Here is a 12,745-nt window from a genome sequence, read left to right on the forward strand (position 1 = left end):
TAGGCGAGAGGCGGGGTACACCCTGGACAGGTCGGCAGTCCATCGCAGGACGCATTAATGACAGATGGTCATCTTAAGAGCAACATGTCAGAGTCCAGCTGGATGCCTCAGTAGGCTTGGGACTAACATCATTTGTCCAGAAAACAAAGTGGTGGAATACAACCTTATACCTTGATAATAAGTGGGGTATGGACACTGATTGCCAGTACAATAACTGGCTCTCATGGAGACTGAATACATACTAATGGTAAAAAGACAACTCTGTAACAGGTGCTGCTTTCTAATTTTTAAACAGGTAGGAAGACCTATTACCAAATAGTCCAAGCAAGTGCATTTTTTTCTTTTTTTATTTACAAGCCAGCTGAAGTTACTAGTGGTGGGACATAATTCAAAATTTTAATTGAGTTAATCATAGAGGTCTGCAGTTAATAAATTGAATTTAATAATATTTTCACTGAAAATCATATAGCGAAAAAACAAACCACACTTCCAATTAGAAAACCCTTTTGATTCTCAATTATTGAAAAAAATATTATGTATTATGTATTATGTGTATATGTATCCACTAAATTTGGTCCAAAAATATTTACCAACAAGGCATACAATACAGAAGATAAAGTATTATTTCTAATTCTTACAGACGATGACAGTTCTGCTCCACATGAAGCATTCCCTTTAGCTTAACAACTTAACATGGAGTATTTAGTGCATAATTACCACTGAGGCTACTGTTTCTCAATAAGCCACTTACACACACAAATCATCCATGTTCTTGGTCCTAGGTTCGGATATATACCACTTATTATGGCGACACCAGAAGCACCTCATAGCTTAGATGTCCATAATGATTTGAAGTGTTTAGATTAAGCCATAGTTTTTGAAGTTTGAATATCCCCAGTACACCAACTCCAACTGGTCCGGCCTATGTGTCAGATTTAGGGCTGTAAAAGAAAGAGCAAGAACAAAGGTTCCCGCTTGGAATTTTATTTTGTAAATAAAACAATGCAGTTAATTGTGTTCATTTTTTTTAACGCATTTAAATGTTTCTAATTAATTAATAAAAATTGCCTAGTTAAAGTTCCTGCCCTCTAAATTACATAAAATTACATGGAATGCACAGTATGGTAATAAAGTCCCTATTGAAAATAATAAAGGAAAAGAAAAACATAGAAACATGTATTAGGGCTGAGCAATATGACCTCAAATCAATCTCATGATAAATTGGGTAGTTTTACCTCAATATTGAAAAATGCACGATAAATGCTCTAGCTCCTCTATCAGAAACACAGGCATGTGCAGGAAAAGCAACTGATATATTTCTAATTTATTTATTGAATAAATCACATTACATGTTACTTTCAATTAAATATTAAAGTGTTGTACCCATTCAGGTTTAAACATTCGACAAAGTCTTGTTGAACAGGAGAGAAATGTTACCCCTCTTGCAAACATTTTTCCACAAAGGTAATGGAGCCTTTTTCACATCTTTGAACTCAACAGCCTGTTGTGCTGCAGGTGGTGGAAGAAGTTGGATGTGTTACTTTGGGAAGTCCAGACAGTTTTCAGAAAAACTTTGCATTTCGTGTTCTTTTGCTCAACATCTACGGCGTAATTTTGGTGCCACTGAACTCAACGTATAGAGAACAATGTGCATCGTTTAAACTAGCACACCCGCGCTCAAAACTGATATGCCGCGTACTTGACTCTGGAAACGGGCTCTTGACTTCTTCTCTGCTTGCTCAGCTTCATCTCTACGCTCGCTCGGCTCCACAGGATTAACTGATGTACTTTCGTCTACAACTGTGTTAGACGTTTCTTTGCTAAGTTAATTCGCCATTCTCTTTGTTTACGCTTCGACTGGTTTGATGGAGATACGTGATTAGACACCTGCTTCAGTGTCTTAAAGGGAAGGAAATACCATTCACCAGCGCACAGAGGCAAAACGGCAGAATTATTTACCGACTTATTTACCAAATGTACCTCCATGGGAAAATTTGAGACAGTTATCATAGTGAATGATGGTAGCGGTAAAAATTTAACGCCCAGCCCTAACACATTTGTATACTGTTTGTTATTGTACAACTTATGGTTAATGAAATTGCCATAGCAGGAAGACAGAGTAAGAGGTTCACAATTTAAAAAACAACAACAAAAAAAACGTATTATTAGAGATGCTCTAATCCAGTGTTTTCCGATCCAATCCTATACCAAAAAGTGGACTGAGCGCATCAACAACGTAACTAATTTATTAACAAATAAGCAGCAAAAAGAAATAAACAACAGTTCCATGTAAAGTGCACTGGACTGGATCAACAATATCAAATCACCTCTATCCAATCCATCTAATTAGTCGATGTCGGAGAAAATTTCCCATCCAGGAATCAGATCGTTGCATCTCTATGGAAAGCAGATATATTAATGTGATGTATAATAAAATCATTGATGGCTCTAGCTTTATTGCTGATTGGACAGAGAAATTTCTAAAGCGTTGGCTCCTGCTCAGTAGCAGGAATAGCCTGCTGCTGAAGGAGCTGTCCAGGGTGCCCACAGTGTGTTAGAGGGGGTAAGCTTTGTTATTTATAATGGATATTAGTTGGCCAACATCCTCCTCTGCCTTCTCCACTGTGGAGTGTAGAGGTCAGGCCACAGATTAACTGCCTCTCTGAATATTTTGTAAAGTCTACTTATGTTCCACTTTTCATACAAGTTTGGTTTTACCAGAATTATATGTAATTTGCAAAACCATGTGCTTTACAGGAGAAAAAAAAGGACATTGCAGTAGCATAGGGGCAACAAATAAAAGAGAATAAGATAAGTTGATTATTATGAAAAAAGTTATTTATACAACCAAGAGCTAAAATGATTAAGAAAATGGAATACAACTGAGACTGGAAACTTAACTAATACTGTTTAGATATTGCAGTTGCCACTCTCAAAAATGTGTTTTTAATTTTGCTTCAAAGCAACTGAGTATTTTAGAATTTGAGCAGCTTTTTCTTTTTTGTTTTTTATATCAGATTATGTGTGCATGATATCTAAAGTTGCTTCTTTATATTCTGTTCTGGTTCCGGGTATGCAAAGAAGATTAGAGCCAGAAGAACGGAAATTCCTGGGCAGTAGATACACTAACAAGTCTGTGTTTTGGAGCTAAGCTATTCAGTGACTTATTATCTTTCTCAAAGTTGTGTCTTGACCTTGAGTTTGGTGATCTTGACTACAACTCTAAGACGTATGGTGTTCGTGTTGAAATATTTAATTTTTTTTTTACAATTATTTCAACTAGCTTCTGTGTTTAAAGAAGTTATATGAACTTTCCTTAGTTAGAGGACAGAAATCCTATCTAATTGGTAAGATAAAGGAGATTGTTGATATAGTATCTCTTTTCCCAGTAGAATGTGAGACCTCAGCTACAGAACAGGTGTGAATTTCAGGCAATCCGGACAGAGAGGTGTGAGTCTGTGTGTGTCATTGGTATATCAGGTTTTCCTATTTGTCAGTAGGGTGCAAATCCAGATGACGGCAAAGAAATCTGAGAACGTGTTTGACCTACCTTCTCTAAAGGTTGAATTTTTTTTTCCTGGAATGTCAAATCAAACCTTTACAATATAGGCTTGTTAAGTAAACTAAGATCCATTAATTGTATGGAAGCCAAACAACTGATAAGACAGGTTCAATCTTGACTCTTCCATCTTTTCCATCAGTTTATAACAGAGACACTTTCAGTGTCTACTTTCCAAATAATAGGTATTAGCAGGGAATTAATGACTAACTTAGATGTCGGTAACAATACAAGCAATGCACACAAGAAATAAAACCATGGATGTGCAAAAATTAAGCTTTGTGTAATAAAGTGAAATTGCAAAGGGAAACAATATTGAACACACAAAGAAAGGGAGGTGCAAAAAAGCATGGAATGCTAAGATACCACCTAAAATCTCTCAGTAATTATAAAGCAATCCTAACCCTTGTCAGCGCAAAAATAATACAAGCTGGTTCAGTCTCAATTTATGGCCTATAAAAAGGTGTACCTGGTATCATACAAGAAACATGTCATGATGGGTAAATGTAAAGAGCTTTCTTAAGACCTTCTAAGCAATATTGTTCAAAATAATGATGCTATTTGTTACAGAAGGATTTCTAAACGTTTGAATGTTCCAGTAAACTCTGTTTCAGCCATAAGTAGAAAGAACATAATTTTACTATAAATCAACCATGATCAGGTGCTCATCACAAGATTTCTGACAGAGGAGTGAAATCAGTTATTGGAAGAGCTGTCCAAGAGCCAAAGACCACACCTGTAGAGCTTCATAAAGACCTGAAATAAGCAGGTACAATTGTTTTTAAAGAAAACAAGTAATGCACTCAATCGCCATGGCCTGTATGCATGATCAAAACGCAAGACTCCATTGCTTAAGAAAAAGCATGTTTAAATTCGTTAAGTTTGCTGCACAACATCTATAGTAGACAAGCCTGTAAAATAAGGGAGAATGTTATCTGGTCAGATGAGACCAGATTTAAACTCTTTGGATGCCATAATACACATCATGTTTGGTGTCAAATTGCCCTGCACATCAGCCCAAAAACACCATAACAAAGAGTGAAATTTGGAGGGGGGAACATCCTACTGTGGGGTGTTTTTTCAGCATATCATAGAGGCAAACTTTCTTGACAAAAATCTGCTGCCATCTACCAGGAGGATCAAGAGGAAACTTGGGTGGACATTTCAGCAAGACAATGACCTGTCAAGACCTGTCAAGCTCAGAACAATAGGATCCAGTATTCAAGGCAGACAAACAGTAAGATTTCTCAAAATGTTTATTAAAAATAATAATATAAAGAGGTGTGAAGGGGAAATCCAGAATGGACGCACAAAACATTTCCAGGTTCGGTTCATAGACAGGCAGAGTTCCAGCAGGAGTCCAAAGACAGGTCAGGCAAAGAGATCAGAGCGGAGACAGGCAGGCTCACAGGTACAGAGGCAGAATGGGTCAGGATCAAGCAAGCAGAAAACACAGATGCGCTAGAAAACTGTCACCACAGGCTCGGAATAATCTGGCCCTGATGACTGGTCTGAAGGCTGGTTAAATAGAGACTGAAGCAGGTGGATCAGATGAGCTGTAACGAGTACTGGGCGGAGATAAGCAGGTGAGTGAAATAAGTAAAAAGACTAGACATCAATGCCAAGATCATGACATTACCTCAGACAACCAAGGAAACTCTCAATTGTTTTCAGAGAAAGAAAATAAAGATGTCAGAATGTCACCGACAGTCACCTGACTTGAATCCAATAGAAATTCTATAGGAAGAACTAAAGAGCAGAGTTCACAGAGAAGGACCTTTTAGGATTTGGCGACTGTGTGGAAGAATGGGCCAAAATCCCTTCTGAGCAATGAATGTGACAAATGTTTCCATACAGGAGGCGTCTTGAAACTGGCTTTTGTGCAAAGTACTAAATACATTTCAGTAAGTGTGTTAAATACTTTATCCCTATGCCATTTCACTTTATTATAAATAACTTAATTTCTGGACATACATGGTTTGATTTCTTTGTATGTGTGGTATACATGGATTGTTACTGACAATCGGTGAAAAAGTCCTGTCAGTAGCACCTCTAGAAATGTATTTACTGAGAAAAATGTCAATACTTGCTTTACCCAATCTGTATATATTAGGGCCAGCACGGTATATATATTCGTACCGAACCGTCACGGTACGGGGGTCACGGTTCGGCACGCTCATTGCCACGCAGAATACACACACTATAGAACTTTAATATTGATCTGGACGCGGAACTGTTATTTTGCAAGAGTTTCCTTCAGGACCTATTTAACCACTACCACCTGCGAGCTTGGATTGGTCCATAGACATATAGACATACCTGGATTGGTCTAGATAGTAAACACCACCTTAAAATACATACTTCACTCAGTGGGAAAGTACCGCTGTTGGGTTGTGTTGTTGCGAGAGAGTGCTAACAATGGCGAGTGGCCAAGAATTACAGTAGAAGACCCAGCGTCATCATTCAAGTCAGTGGTGTGGGATAACTTTGGGTTCCCTGTGAATTATAATAGCGATGGAGATTGAGTGGTTGACGAAACAAAGACGGTCTGTTGTCGTTGTTTGACACCTGTTTATTACGTGTGTGGGAACACTACAAATATGTAGACACATATCAAATGACACCACCCAGATATCCCTATCACCGGCACGCAACAGAAGAAAAGTATCCAATTACTTCTAAGAAATGTATTACAACAACCCGTTGATACGAATACACGCAAAAAATAAAAAATTCCAAGCAAATTCCAAAGTAGAAGAGGCAGAATTCAGATATCTATTGGCTTTGGGGAGAGCCTTTTGGTCATGTTTTTTTTTTCTGCACTATACAGAAAACGCACCGAACCGTGAGTTTTTTGTACCGTTTTTTGTACGTACATTCAGATTTGAACGTATGAACTGAATGGAACAGTTTTAAAGTAATGAACGTGAAAGAGAGTGACATTCACTATGAGAATAATGAGCGACACACACAGCTCACATACAATTGACAACAACACTTCTATCAAATAACATTGGTTTTTACGGCACTTATTACGGCAAACAGCATGACAGATCAGCATGTCCACTGCTAGTGCTATTCTGCGTGGTTCAGACTCTTTGAACTAACAGAGGAAGACTCAGACATAAAAGAGAGTCCATCAAGATTTAACAAACAAGTCCATATGTTAGCCATGTCCACTTCAAATTTAAAGCAATACATTGAGTTAAAGCATCCGTTCAAAGTTGAATCTGCCTGTAGTGTGTTTTTCCACAATATTTTTTTGTGCGACTCTAAATCCAGGCCTACATCATACAGATGTAGGATGTGTTATTCAATTGTTCCGTTTATATTTCAGGGTATATTATGCAACCCTACAAATTCAGATTACATTTTTATTCACTGGTGACAGAACTATTGGTCACTACACCTGCAGCTAGCAGGTCGGTTTCCAGGGGACAATGGTTTAATTTCTTATTCTGTCAAAAGAAAGAATGGAGTAAGCTCTATGTGAGATCAACCTACTTTTGAAATTGTGAAATAAATTGGATGGAACTTTTAGCAACTTGTTGCTGCTTGGAACTCCTCCGACGGAGTTACAAAAGTGAAGTAAATAAATAAATAAAAAAGACACTTAAGCCTTTAGAATTAAACTCAAGCATTATACTGTATTTATTAATCTCAATAAGCCCTTTGAAAAAGGAGCATTAATCTTTTTTGTAGATTCAGCCAATCTTTCTCCCATTTAAGCAGCTGTCAATGGCTCCCTTTCTTTTTGTTCTTCTTTCTCATACGTAATCTTATACAATGATCTGTGATTAGTTTTGTATTTCTGGGTCACTAATACTGAAATTCTTGCACCTGCAATGATACAAAACATATTTTTATAAATTTTTTTATTTATTTAATGTAAGTATATTATTTATTTTATTATTTATATTGTCACACAGGGATTTCTTCCATGCATTAATGTCATACAGTAGTGGCACAATGCCCAACACTGTAGGCTGATGGTGGAGCTTAAAGGGACACTATGCAACATTTTTCAGTTAATTAATGTGTTCCATAACGTTATGGATGATTAAATGAGTCATTTCAGGTTGAACAAAGGTATTCTCGGCCGCCCTGGTGGTCTGTGGGGGAAATACCGCACTTGCAACTGCAGGAGCACCGACCCGCACCCACAGGCTCAGAAGTCTCGTGAGAGTCAGTCTTGCTTTACGGCGAGAACTGCTACACGCCCCCAGTTAAAAGCATTCTCGTTGCTAGCGCAGTGGCAATCTTTGTGCAATTATGCTACGTTCACGCAGCAAAAGCAGCAAAATCGTGTCTGCTGCTTCCTTTTTGCTGCTTGTACCAGTTAGTTCTGACGTGCGGCTGAAGCAGCTTTGCTGCTCTGGCTGTGCGGTGCAAAAGTGTGTCTGAGGCGCATTGGGCGGAGCTTCACTATCCTTTCTCTGCCTTGCAGCTATATTTGCTGTGATCAGTGGGAATAAAGTAGTTTTAATATGTGTTTAAGTGAGAAAATACACCTGAAAACGTAATCAGTGCAGTCAGTTCATTCAGATTATTATCCTGCCTTCAATATTTTTTCTGTCGGAGCCGCTCAGACCCCCACATACCAGCGGTGCGCCGACAGTATGGATCCCTTCATCAGCAGCGGTTCACCGCGGCAGCTGGTAGGTGTTTTTCATCTAAATAATCCAAACTGCATATTCTGCCGCCAGATTTCTGCATTTTAAGTTAATTTAGGCGTCAATAAACTGTTTAAGAGGAGTGATCATCAGCGCTGTGTCTCTCTCCCTGCGTTAAACGCACCCGACGCGCTGCTTCAGCTGCTCAGACGTGCTGCGCCTGGTGCTCAAAACGAGCCGCGGGACCTTTTGCTGCGCCTTGACGCGCGTCAACCATTGACTTTGCATGTAAACTCGCTGCTTCTGTTGCGCCAGCTACATCCAGTGTGAACGCAGCGTTAGTCATTCGCTGCTAAGCTCAAAACAACCGCGCCTGGCTTGACGGAGAAACCAGGAGAACAGCTGAGCATATTTACGACAGTGCACTTTTACTTTCGCCCTCTGGGGGGAGCCTCGCTGGAAAATCAACACCGGTTGCATAGTGTACCTTTAAAGCCACGTCTGCAGCTTTCAGTGGAACTATGAAAATCCAACTGGTTCAGAGACCTGAGTAGAGTCACTTTGAGCTGCAATGTCAGTAGAAAAGAAGCATATGTGTAATAGAGTCTTGGTATAAAAATGTCTGTTTTGCTGCCACCATAGAGGCTTGCTAGAAAAACCTTTTTGAGCAAATATATAGAATAAAGAACACATAGAATAGGTTAAAGATAAAGTTATGTAAAAGTTTAAAAGCATCAGTTGATTAAAAGACAATATTTCAACCCTTAAAAAAACTCATTGAACATTGTTGAGGTTATATGTCAAAAGTGGAAACAGTATGATAATGGCTATGTGACATGCCTTTGAGATTAATGGATGGAAGAGGTAAAGAGAGAACATTATCTGTTATTTTAGTTCCAACTGTGAAAGACAAAGATGGTAAAATTAACTAGTCTTGTAGCTTTGGTATTTCTATACTACTGAAGAGGGCTTTTTTCAACAAACGACAATGTGTTTTGCTAACCTCATACAAACGGTTTGTTTTTAAAATTTAATGGCCAGGATTTTTTGCATTTTCTTTTAAAGAAAATTTAAATCTGCACAACAAACATGACACCACCAAATATGATGTGTTCTTATATTATGTAGACCATGAAAGTTACTGTTTAGGTTATATGAGAGTGGTGTTCCCAAATGCTTTATGTGGATTTTTTTTTTTTGGATGCTAATCAGTCAATGTATGTAAACTGTAAAATCTGTATAATTTAATGTTTCAAATATTGTTATACAGTGCAGCACTTTTCTCCCTTTTTACTCTTAATATATGACCAGTACTACTGGTTTAAAAACGCTGATGCAAGTGTTAAGAGCGATCCAAAACAGTACAGACCTAAATCCATTTGTAGTGGATCAGTAAACAACGTGCAGTCTATAAATACATTACACCCAATCTTCAGTTGTTTTTAAAAGAACTTTAATAATTCATTTCCTAAATATGTAAAGCTAGTAGTAGCATATCCCAAAATACTTGTAGCTGTTCCACAAGTAAAAGATAAACATATAGTTTGGGATTGTTGGGTTTGTTAATTCCAATGTAGTAATATGACAAAGGGTGTGTAGTTTTCCAAAAGTTTATAACTGAGGGATCTAATATTTAATAATAAAAAAAAAAGAGAATTGATTTGAGTAGAAATCACAAAGTGAATTTCTTCAACACTTCCAACTTAAAATGTTCAACCAAAATGAAATATCACATCACAGTGAGCCACAGACACATAGATAGCCTCCGTTATTTGGATCGAAGTGCTGGTGCCTCTCTCATCCAGCGTGACTAACTGGATTTGACACAGTGAGGAGTGGAAGGGTCCCAGGTTCACAAAGCACATTCTGTTTGTTTGACCCCCCCTCTTCACACACATTTAGAAACACACATACACCTACACACTGAGCCCACACACAATTCTGCTTGGCAGAACACTCAGGAACAGGTAGAAGGCAGTGTCACATAATCCACTGGGTAAACTCGCCAAGACACACTGACTCTGCTTCACTGGGACACAAACAGAGGCAATGTGTAATAATGGGTTTGTCATTATTTATCAATAAATAGCTAATCCTGTTTGTACAAAACACATAATCACACACTACTGTAATGATATAACCGCAAGAAAACAAAACATTATTTGTAAATAACATCCACTGGCTAGATGTAACCCTCAACCTGGACTCAACTTTGACTTTCTCCTTTCTTTATCTGACCAGTTGGCGACAGCTTGGTGTAATTTCAACTAATCGGATGATTCTCTCACTCTTCATAATCCCAGACCAACAGGCTGGCGGATGGCGATTTTGAATAGACCGTTGCAGCTGGACATGTACTGACAAAAATACAGTGCAGTCATTAGGTGCAGGATATATAAATATCTATTTTTTATTTTTATTTTTTTGGGGGGGAGGAATGAAATGTTGCGATTTAAAAAAAAAAAAAAGTTCATGAGATTGGAAGAAAACAATACATTCACAAACACTGCATTCTAGTACCATGTTAGTCAGTGCTGAATGATAGGTGAAGAAGTGAAATGTAAGACCAGCATTGCATATGAATGCGCTGACTCTCGTTTAATTGACTCCAATGGACGTCAGCTGAAGCGTCCTAAGGAGCAGAGAGTAATCCCATCAGAAGGTTTTAGCACCATGGACAGCGAATACCATCTCTATCCAAGAACATGCTTTCAGTTGCCACACTTTTTAAGCATAGTCTCATACGAATGCTTATTTTTCCTCCGTTACATTCTCATCAAGGATCCGCTTCTAAAACATGCACGTGTTAATCTATTTTAAAAGAAGGACAGACCTAAGGTGATGGCTTTTGGTAATCTTAAAACAATGGAAATAGCAGCGATGTAAAATGCATATCACTTATAAATTGCGGTCATTAAAATCAATAGAGAGCAAAACGGAGCTTTTTCATTAGAGATTAAAGGTGTGAGAAGGAGACAGCGTAGGACTTACCGTGCTATCCTCGTCGGAGCCATATGTTTAACATTCAGATCTACTTTTCCACACACTGTTGCTGTTCCTCCCGGTCGCCCGAAAGCAGGAAATCCAGCAAAGAAATTCCAGCAAAATTCACCCAACCAACATATTGTGATCTCTAACCCGATTTTGATCTACCGACACATTTTGCCTATATTTAATTTTTTTTCAAAAACCTGGCGTTTAAGTCGAAGGGAATAACCCGGGCATTCAATAGAAGTAAAAACAAACAAACAAAACAACAACAAAAAAACTGCAGCGATGAAAGCAACGTTTGGTGCTCTAATATAGTCCTTCTTTATCCAAGTGTTCTTTAGTTGTAGTCTCCGCCGCGGGACTCAGAGCTCCGTTGGAGAGAGGCAGAGCAACAGTCTCTGTGCTCTAGTGTTTCCTCTTCGCTTCCACAGCTGAAGTGAGACAGAGAGGAAGGGGGAGGCGCAAAGAGTTGGCGAGCAGAGGCGACATCAGCTGAAGGAAGAGAGAGAATGTGTGTAAAAAAATAAATAAATAAAAAGTTTTGTGTAAAAGTGACCATGCGTTTATCACAAATGTAAAAAATTGCGCCACAATCCAATAATGTCGATTAGGGCTGCACCCCATCCAGGGACGGAGCTTGCCTTTTTTTGGTTGGGGGCGGGAGGGGGGCTAGGCTATCTCAGGAGTTTCCACAGACCTACAGTGGTACAAATACAAATCACTTTCATTAAATGAAATGCAGATTCTCTGAACATTATATATATTGAAATACAATATGTTGTGCATTTCTTCCACCCACCCACATAGCACCAAATACTGTGTGGTGCTGTGCATCTCTATCACATGGGGGCCAATCAGAATTCAAGCGGGGGTCCAGAATTTAACATTTAAATTAAATGCTTCATTCCTGCACCTAGTTTTCTAAATGTGTCCTTTTTCAATGAACTTGTAGTTTGTAAGTTGCAAATATAAATGCAAGGATTTATAAAGATTTATAATGTATTTTTGAATTGAATTTAGATTCAATTTAAAATCGGGATCAGTCCTAAAGAGTAATCTAAAGTTTTCAGGTTCAGATAGTTCTGTATAATTAGAAAGAAAGAAAGAGAGAGAAACATTGGCTCTAAAAAAAAAACACATGGCAAATATCTACAGTGACAACATATTCTCATTATCAGTTCGTATGAAATTGTACGAAAAGTTATGCACACTATTTCGTACATTTTGGACGTTTTTCCTCAAAAAACCAGATCAGTGCGCATGCGCAGGCAGACAGACAAAAAAAGCAGATCCGCGGACGGACGTAAAACTGGGAAAAACAGTGCAATAATTACTTCTTAATGTCTCTAACTACGTTGCTTGCTGTTTTATATCTTAGGGTTAGTGTCGGGGTTAGGGTTAATTGTATGTTAAATTCTATGTTCTTGAATGGTGCGTAAGATGCGCATGCGCATACGACGAAAAAAACGTCCAAAACGTACGAAATTACGGTGCATAACTTTTCGTACGATTTCATACGAACTCATAATGAGAATACACCGACAGTGAGCATGTAGAGAAAGGAACTGCTAAAATACTGATA

At 38.3% G+C, this 12,745-nt stretch overlaps 1 protein-coding gene across 1 annotated transcript in view; it reads right to left on the reverse strand.

Annotated features, from left to right (window-relative positions):
- Window positions 1-11,513, reverse strand: part of LOC107085073 (protocadherin-15-like) — a 298,610-nt gene extending 287,097 nt beyond the window's left edge. Inside the window, exon 1 of the mRNA XM_015375218.1 lies at window positions 11,164-11,513. The gene's annotated coding sequence lies outside the window, so the exon portion shown is untranslated. The remainder of the gene's footprint in view (window positions 1-11,163) is intronic.
- Between the last annotated feature and the right edge of the window lie 1,232 nt (window positions 11,514-12,745).

The sequence above is a fragment of the Cyprinodon variegatus genome, unplaced genomic scaffold (assembly GCF_000732505.1).
Source record: "Cyprinodon variegatus isolate N-32 unplaced genomic scaffold, C_variegatus-1.0 Scaffold115, whole genome shotgun sequence".
In the NCBI taxonomy this organism is placed as follows: domain Eukaryota; kingdom Metazoa; phylum Chordata; class Actinopteri; order Cyprinodontiformes; family Cyprinodontidae; genus Cyprinodon; species Cyprinodon variegatus.